The sequence below is a fragment of the Anas acuta genome, chromosome 2 (genome assembly GCF_963932015.1).
Source record: "Anas acuta chromosome 2, bAnaAcu1.1, whole genome shotgun sequence".
Taxonomy (NCBI): domain Eukaryota; kingdom Metazoa; phylum Chordata; class Aves; order Anseriformes; family Anatidae; genus Anas; species Anas acuta.
In genome coordinates this window covers 153,508,162-153,517,791 of record NC_088980.1, presented here as the reverse complement: position 1 = coordinate 153,517,791, position 9,630 = coordinate 153,508,162, and positions in this window count along the sequence as shown.

The following is a 9,630-nucleotide window of genomic DNA, read 5'->3' as shown; positions in this document are numbered from 1 at the left end:
TATTGCTGGTGTAAAGTGGGTGAGGCCTTGGGGCAGGCTCAGACAGTGTGGGAGGACAACGTCCCACATGTGGCCTGCAGAGCCTGGCCCAGGTGGGCACAATGGCCTCCAGTGGCTCAATCTATAGTTACAAACCACAGTTTTTTTCCGAGGAAAACTCTTCAGCAGCTGTAACTCTCTTTTCCACCTGAAGATATATAGCTGACTCCTACCTGTTTTCAAGCCTCTGCCTTGGTGACACAATAACAGCAAGAAAGAAGGCCCTGGGACTACAGATGTCCCAATCCTATGGCACCAAGTGCAGCCTGCACCAACCCCAACCAGCCAGGCACCCACCCCTGGCTTTGTCCACCTCCTCCTTCTTCTCTGCAGTGAATCCAACAAAAACAAATGCCCCCCCTCACCCCAAAACCATGCAATGCGAATCGTCAGCCACTGATGAATAGAGATCAGGCTGATGCTCTGCTGCGGATGGTGGCAGTGAGAAAGCAAGAGGGTTTTCCTTGCTTCCCTAGTATCTCATCTCTGGTAGGAGCAATTAGTGGCTTCTTGTTTGCCAGTACAACAAAGCAAAGCTGGGAGACATGGATCTGGCCTCTGCCTTGTGACCCACCTTGATGCCAGGAACTGGATGTGTGAGATAAATACACCAAAACAGCAGCAAACCCCCTTGCTGTATCAGGGAGAAGTGTTCAAGAATGAATGCGTGATTCAATCAAAATGCAGTGGCTGCTGTATGAAAATGCGCATTTCATGGATTACTGACAATGCACCAAATACATTTTGGACAGTCTGCTTTGGTAGTAGACTCTGTCTAATTGACTTTGGAGATGAAGGTGGCTGCAGCAGCCTTGGCTACACCAACACACACTATTCCATTTTTGTTGTGTTTGATAGAGTTCTGTACAAGGCAGCACACTCTCAACTGAAAGCTGCATTGCTATTCTTGTAACAAAAGAATAGCTCCTCTTGTTTTAGGTGAAGCCTCCATTTGCATTAAGAATGCCCACGGGACATGGAGGCATGACCATGCTTTATCCGAGGGAAGCGTTGAGCAGGGTTCCTTGTAAGCCTCAGCTCATCTGTCTTGGAAAAAAAAAAAAAAAGGAAAAAAAAAAAAAAACAAGTCAGGGCTGTCGCAACACAGTCGGCTTTATTTTTTATTTTATTTTTTTTTCTGCCACACTGGGCAGCAAACCCACACCTGCAATGGTGCACAGGAGGGCTGTAACAGTGAGAACATGCCTTTGGAATGGATTTAGAGATAATAAGAAATCATCTTAATGCGACTGTTGAATGTACAAGGGATCCGGTAATAGTTATCACAGGTATACTTTCATTAACTCCCTTTAATTTAAAAGCTCAGTGTTTGCAGCAATCTTTTATAGGGAGGAAGAAGTCAAATCAAATAATAAAAAAATAAACCTTGCTGAAGTGCAGTGCTGCTGCCTCCCCCCGAGCCTGTAAGCCTGCTGTGAGCATCCCTCCAGCCAGACCCAGTGGGGAAGGGGCCTGGGGATGAGGACTGGGCTCAGACCTGGGAGGAACAGGGATGGATTAGACAGGCAGAGCCTGGGTAGCCCATTAGATGAGCCACCAGCTGTCACTTTGGCCATCAGTGCCTAATTCTGGTACCTCCTGCTGTGCAAAATGGATGTTGAACAGCCCTTTCTGCACTCAAAATGGCCCAGCTTGGTTAATGGTTGAGGGGTGCTAGAATACCCTGCATCATCCTTTGCCCCCATACCTCTTTCCAGCTTGCTGACTCCAAATGGGGCTTGGATGTGATCTTCCCAGCAGTGAAGTACAAGTGACAGCACCTACCATGTCACCGGGGCTGCATTTTTGTCCTGTGCTCCTGGTGAGATGGCAGGCACAGCCCAGGCTGGCAGTAATAGTGTTCTTCCACACAGGAATACCCCATGTTCCTACCTATTGAGAGAGAAAGAAAGAGAAAGAGAGAGATAGAGAAAAAAGAAAGAAAGAAAGAAAGAAAGAAAGAAAGAAAGAAAGAAAGAAAGAAAGAAAGAAAGAAAGAAAGAAAGAAAGAAAGAAAGAAAGAAAGAAAGAAAGAAAGAAAGAAAGAAAGAAAGAAAGAAAGAAAGAAAAAGCAAGCTTAATACCCAGCCCTAATATAATTCTGTGACAAAAATAAATAAATAAATAAATAAATAAATAAATAAATAAATAAATAAATAAATAAATAAATAAATAAATTCCATTATCAGGATGCAATGTAAATCTCCTGAAAATTAATAAACTGGTAGTTGACCTATCCAGCACATTCGCTGCACAAATCAATAAGCATATAAGAGAAAGCAGGGTTTTTACACAAGATTCAATAACTGATGAGACTTGTGATTGCTGAGAAGTGGGAGACAGACCCCTCATTTAAAATGACCATGCTCCCCTTCCCCCCTATCCCCCCCAGGCTGTGCTGTGCCGAGGTTACACCACGTGTAACTAGTGAATGAGGAGAGAAGCCGGCCCAGCTACGCGCTGGTTGACTTTACAACAGCTTGCTGAGGTCTGCTCCTAGTTTTTCTGTGAGTGATTCAGCTTTATGAAAGCATTCATACGCGTGCAGGCAGTTTCGGAGGACACACGCCAGGAAGGCTGTAGGAAATTTCGGTGTGGTGCTGGAGTGTTCCCGGGGCTGCAGTAGGAAACGCCTGTGTTTGCAGAAGCAGGATGAGGGGTGGGGACACAGAAAGGAAAAATAGTTCAGTTCAGGAAAGGTTTATTAAAGGAAAATAACCAAACTGTTAGATGTTATTGGGGTTGTGAATCATGTGCATTTCCAGCTCAGCTTCAATGGAGGACCCATAGTGCTGGTCTCTGTTGCACTCTGCTCTGTAGGGAGTATCACGTAATGGCACGGTGACCTCTGGGGACAACTGGGGGGTTTTAGGGCTAAATGTACCATAGATGCATTGCTTAATGTGTCCCCTCACCTTGTGGCTGAGGCTTCTTGTGCCCTTCGTGGCCTTAGCATGGGTGAGCATCAGATGGCAAGCCCTGCGGCACTGCTGACAGGAGGGGGATGAATGGGTGAAATATATTAACATACTTTGAAATAAGGAGCCAGAAAGAGTGGTGGGGAAGGAGGTTCTAATAAAACATCATCTGCATGGGATGTGGAGAGATGTGGGCCTTAGTGGGATGTGGTGAGCTTGCCTTAAGCGTCTCACAAGAGAGCTAAGGCATAGCAGGTAGCCCAGGCCCAAAGCTCCAGGTGCTTCCACCAGGGTTTAGATGCTGGGTTAGAAGCAGCCCCAGAGTTGCAGGACAGAAGTCCCAGTCCACAGAAGGTTGTGGATGTTTCCAGTTGGACCCACCTGGAAAAAAAGCAAAGGGCCCAAGGCTGGGAGTTTTTATGAGGTGAAATAGGAATGCAAAGGTACTTTTGGTTATCACAAGGGAAGGAAATATGTATATGCAAGTGTCTTCTGGATGCTTTATCTATGGTGTATCCGGAGCTTCTTCTTGCCCTTGGCTGGCCTTTACATCATCCCAGCTCAAGAAAAAGCTCACCTGTCATGGGGGATGTGGGATAGGGATTCTTCAGACAAGGGAGAGTTGAGATCTCTTCTTTGTGAAGCTGAAAAGTTGAGGTGAAACGCGATTGTATATTGGTTTGCTGGTAATATCCCAGTAAGGGTGAGGGTTCAACATCCCTAAAGCTGATTGATAGATGATGCAATTATTTCATGCTAAAAGCAGTGTCAGGAGAAAGGACTTGGCAAAAAAATAAAGGGTCACAAGCTGAACACTTCCATGCAACATGAAATAAAGATCCACACAGCCAGTTTGGTCTTCACTTCACCCCCAAGGCAAAAGCTGATGGCCACCTGCTGGAGCCCTCCCAGGGCTACTTCGGGCACAGCAGCCTGAAGGACACTGCGGTCTCTTCTCCAACCCTTGCACTGTTTCTTCACTCATCTTTTCTGGCTTGTTCACAGCCTTTTTTACCTCCACCTGCCATCCGGAGTGACAATATCCCCTTTGCAGCTGGGTACCATGGGACAGCTGGAGCATTGACACAAGGAGGAGGTGACACTGTAAAGCATCTCAGTATGGAGAACAGCTGCAGATCCAAACTCTTCTCTTACAATCTCTAATGCTTTGCCCCAGGCTTAGTAGAAACCTCAAGTTCATCATATTTGGCCTCCACAAAGTGAGATTAAATCCACTTTCTCCTGCAAGGGGCTCTGTAGGGTACAGCCACCCCAGGGCTCTGAGTTTCGATCACCCATACCAAAATTTTCCCGTCCCCGCCAGCCACAGGTTCACAAGGCAGCTCTCCCTGCCAAGGGCTGTCCCTTGGCATACTTGGCTGCATTTCTGCAGGCAGTGAGGAAAGATTTCCTGTGAAAGGACCTTGCAGCACTGAAGGTCCCTGAACACTGTTTTTTTTCTATTTTTATTTTTTTGCAGCAAGAGCACCAGAGCTACCTGAAACTCCTGCAGCCTTTGTGCCAACTGGAGGTCCACGAGCATTCAAGCACCACTGGGTTCCTGCACAAAAGCCAGAGGAGGCTCATCCCTCTGTGAGGGGCAGCTGGCATGGGGATTTTTGTCCGAGGGAGCCACAAAAGACCTCTTATCCCTGCAGCATCTCAGCCGTGCACACCTCTCCCGGCAGGGTGAGTCACACCTGCACGCTGCTCTGGAACACAAGGCACTACATACAAATGCTCTCGGGCGTTTTTGGCAAGCGATTTCATCCTGGTCCTCCCCCCCACACATCTCCCCTTAGCTACAGCACCTTGTGTAACTGAGAAATATGGCATATTTATCCCATACCTCAGGCCGTCTCTATGCTCTTTCGCTGTACCTTGGAAACCAAACTTCTATTCTTGCCAACAAATCACTTTCAGACTAACGGGGGAGTGTGTGGTAGCTTGGATTTTATTTTATTTTATTTTTAAGGTTTTTTTTTTTTGAGATCTAAGAAAAGAATTGAGGATCTATTTTTAAAGATTATATCCCCCCCCTCCACCCACTGTGCTGCAACAACTGAACACTTTGGCTCGCATGAGAATATTAGTAAAGCAGTCACAATCTGTAGGGTGCACTTAAAACTACATTGCATAATGGGACGAGCGGTGAGCATAACACAACAAAATGCAATGTGGGCTGGGATTTTTTGCAGTGTATGAACTAAAAAGCGGTGTGTTTGGCCATTATTGATCAGTAAATAGTCTGAAATACCCCCCTCCCCACCCTCAACCCTCCCTTTTTTGTCTCCCCAGATTTAAGCCCATCAATGCCACAGGTATGTTAGAGCATGGTTAATACAATATTTCATGGGAAATGTAACAGCTAAAACAATCTCTCTCTCTCTTTCCTCCTTGATGTATTTTGGTATTTAGGGAAACCAATAAGTACAGAAATGGTAATGATATGCCTGTAAGATGATTTGAAAAGTGCATTTTTATCATTAGAGTCCGGGGGAATTGCATTAGCTGTAATAAAATCCTATAGGACTTCAGTGAGGGTAATAACTTTAAAATGTTGTTATTAGTAGCATTGTCAACTCTATTCTGAGATCTGCAGTGTAAACAAATTAGATGTAAGAAAAAAATAATCAGTTTGATTCAGTTGAAGGCTATTGCATTCAAGGAAAAATATAGCACTTTCTAGATTTTATCAAAAGTCCTTGGGAATCAGCCACCCACCCAGGGTGTTGTGAGTGATTAATGCTGGTCGTGTGCTATTTATCCCTTAAAATGTAATCACAAGCTGATTATTTTGCTCAACACATTTTTGGTGATTTGATTAAGAAGCTGCATGGACTTAACGGATTCAAAGGAAAACGCATGGAAGAGGAGTTGAAAGACAATGGTTGCCGCTAGGTAAGGATGTTCTTGGGGCCTTGGTATAACCAAATATCTCTGATTGAGATCCAGCTTTTGCAGTGCTTTAGGCTTCTGTGTGTTTGCATCTATCTTAAATGAAGTGGGCTAAGTTGATGAAGGTAGATGAGGGAATATGGCCTTATTCTGCAGCCTTTTGTGCTGCTGAAAAAATATCGAGCTTCAAGTCTACAGACACTGTAGGGGAGAATGGGGAGGAAGAAAAAAAAAAAGTGAAGATGTGATATGATGTTTAAAATTTGAAAAAGAAAGGTGTTTGTATTCAGCTCAGCTGCCCTCTTTGAACAACAACTCCTTGCCTCTGGCCTTGGGATCTCATCACACCTGGCAAACAGAAACTCTTGGATAATAATAATAACCAAATAATAAAGATTATATGGCTCTTTGCATCAGCATCTAATGAAGCACATTAAAGGACAAGTATGTGTGACTAACCCTGCTACTGAGATGGGGGGACAAGAGCACAGAAAAGCTTTTTCTTCCAATTTGCATGCAGCCACAGCACCACCGAGTCCTGGGATGGATGCTCCCTACCCCATTAGATTCTGATTTCCCGACCTCACCTCTGCTGCCCTACAAGAGGGTCAAAGCTATCCGTTTGGTTGGGACAAGGTGATAAAAGCAAGATGTTTTCTCCTTCAGTGACTTTCTGCTGTCTTCCTTCCTCTTTTTTTTTTTTTCTTTTCTTTTTTTTTTTTTTGGAAGGGCTGAATGTGACAATGATAAATGAGCTGACCTCTCTGGCAGGTGTTAAATATCAAAGTCTAGAAAGAGAGCCTTGTATAAATCAGGAGGTGGGTTACAGTCAGCCATGGAAAAGCCACAAGGCTTATGTCTGAAAATCTGCTGGCCTCATGCTGGCAATTGCAGGAAGCAGAAGAAGAGACCGTGCCTGCATATGAATTCAAAACAGTTGATGTGAGAATGGAAGCTTATCCTAATTAACTCAATGAAAGCAAATTCAATTTGTCTGGCAACATGTGCATGTTGCATTCTGTTTGGCTAATAATGGTTTGAGTTTAACCCTGTTAAGAAAAGAACTGGAATCCGGAAGATAATGCCTGGAAGCTGATGGGACCCTTCATCTGCAAGGTGCTTGTTCCTGTCTAAGAAAGAAGCTCGGGATGAAAGAGAGGATAAAAGAGTTCTTAACTTTTCTCAGCTACGAAGCAACTAGTTTTAAAATTATAGAGAATGACGGTGTCAGGCTTAAAAAGCGGTTAATGTTCAGAGGTCCCCAGACAGTAAATGGTCTTTGGCACTTTTTGGCTTTGTGTGGGCTAAGATGACATTCAAGTGCTTTGTGTTCAGCCTGCTAGCCGGAGGACAGGAGCGGGGCTGACAGCCTTGGAAGTACCTGGTGTTCCTGGTGGGAGCTTAGCACGCAGTGAATTTATTCATACAAGACTCAACCTTTTGTTGAGTCGTGTCACTCACGGTCTTTAGGGAAGCTATTTGATTTGGGGGAGCTGTTGTTTTTCAGACCATATGTTCTCCTGGAGGTGTTTCCTAATTTTTTTTAAAGTATTGGCTGAATTTTTTTTTCACTGAACAAATGTCTTGTTCTTTCTTCTCCATCACTGTTTCCTTGCCCTCTTCCAGAGGCCTTCTGCTCCTGTTGGCACCACGTCAGTGCTTCTCCCCAGTTGAAGAACCTTTGCAATGCAATGCCTCTCCAAGTAGCCTTTTTAATTTTTTTCCATTCTCCTCATCCACATCTCTTCCCCAAGAAACTGCTCTCCCATTTCTCTCCTGCCTTTCCTGGCCATCCCACCACAACTCATTGTCCCAATGTCTTTCTTCACAGAAATTCATCTTGAAGTAAGCCCAGTCAGTGACTCCACTGGATCCTATGGGTGGCATTGACATTTCTAGGTGGACATCTCATAGGCACTCCACTCTCAGACTGCTCCTCCTGGTTCTTTGCTCCTTCTTGATCTTCTCTAGAACATCTCATGCTGCCCCATTGGCTGAGAGGGATGATGCAGGACTTCTTGTCTTTTCTCAGGACAAAAGCAGCACTGTACTTCACATCACTTAACCCCAGAACATGTGTGCCATATTCGCTCACCCTTAGCTCCCTTCTATGAAATAACCAGGCCACCACACTGATATGCTGTTTGTGGCCAGCAAACGTATTCTTTACTGCCTACCCAAAGCTTTTAAGGTGTGAGAGAGTCCAACTCTTTTCCTCTGCATTGGGAGGTACCCAGAATAGTTTTGAATGCCATCAAAATAACAGAGAGCAGAGGTTATTTCTCCCTGTAGCACAAAGAAAATGACATTTTGCAAGAAGAGTTTCCTCTCAGGGGATGGTCAGCCCAACATCCAAGAAATGTGTTAAATACCAAGAGATGAGCTGCAGTTGGTGCAGTAGGGCATGGGTCCACTGAAGTCAAAGGAACTCAGATTCACATCAGCTGAGTCTCTGGCACCCAAAAGAGTTTGTATGAGCTTCAGCTGAGACTGGTGTTGCACTAAACAAACCAGAGGTTCACAGGCAGGGTCTCTGTTATTTTATTTATTCTTTTAAGAGCAGCATAAAATTGGAAAAAAATCTGCTAACGCTGACATAGAAAACTCTTCAGTAACACTGGCTTGCAGCAGAGAAGGAGCCCAGCACAGGCTCACCTACAGCAGGGGATTTCAGGCAATTATTGCATCTTGCTCGAGATCAAGAGGCGGCTGGAGCATCGCGTGGCCCAGCGTGGGACCTGGGGAAGGTACCGCAGGGAACAGGACGTGCTGACTCCACACCGCCTTCGTCTCGGTGGAGATGTGTCAGAAGCAGGACTTCAGCTGCTCGTTTCTTTGAGATTACCCCGTCTCACAGGGCGCTGATGAGACATGGGTAAGGTAGTGGCTGTCAGGGATCCAGAAGTGTGCTGGGATCAGTAAAATAAATCCAAAGCCATAACTGAGAACCAGAGACCATCTCACTAGTGCCGACTCCTAAATATTAACGCAGGAGAGTGAGAGATAAGAAACCAGAGAGTCTCATTTATTGCTTCTTGAGAGAGAAAGGCATGTTCAACACTGACAAGTTTGCTTTTTTTTTTTTCATTATTCTTTTCTTCTAAAGCCGGAGAAGCTGTTTCAAAACTATTTCCCGTAGAATTGCAAGAAGCTGAGAAATGGAGTTGAACAGAGATAGCTGTAATTTCCAGCAAACCCAAGTAAAGAATTGTTATCGACAAGGCTTCTGCCAGACTATAAAGAAGCCAGCAGCCATTTTTTCACTCCTGATGCTGTGCGAGATAAGGGAGTCAGCGGCAGTTCGGACAACTCCTGCCTCATTACTCTGACACGGCGCTCGATAGGTTCAAACAAGCAGCCGGCAGAGATGGGACCAGGGCTCTGCAGGGACCGACTGATGCAGGACTGGTGACTGATGCCGCCTGGAGCCTTCTGTTGTAGATTCGTGGGGCAGCTGGGGACCAAAACCAGAGACTGGGTTCAGCCAAGAGATAAATGTGCCCCTGGGTCTCTCACTGCTGGGGTTATAAAGCTGCATCTTTCCTCCTTTGAGCAACCAGCTTCTAAGCCATGAAATAGCCCTATCTCCTGCAAACGGTGGTTGAAAAGCTTCTTAGCTCTTCTAGTTACTTCAGTGAAATGCATTCTGTGGAATTTCAGATGAGAGCTCAAATTCTTTTTAAAGATCAATTTGTTTAAGAACAACCGAGGCCTTTTTGTTAATATTTCTAGAGGGAAACTTTGGTGGAGGATGTGCCTGTGTAAGGACGAGGTT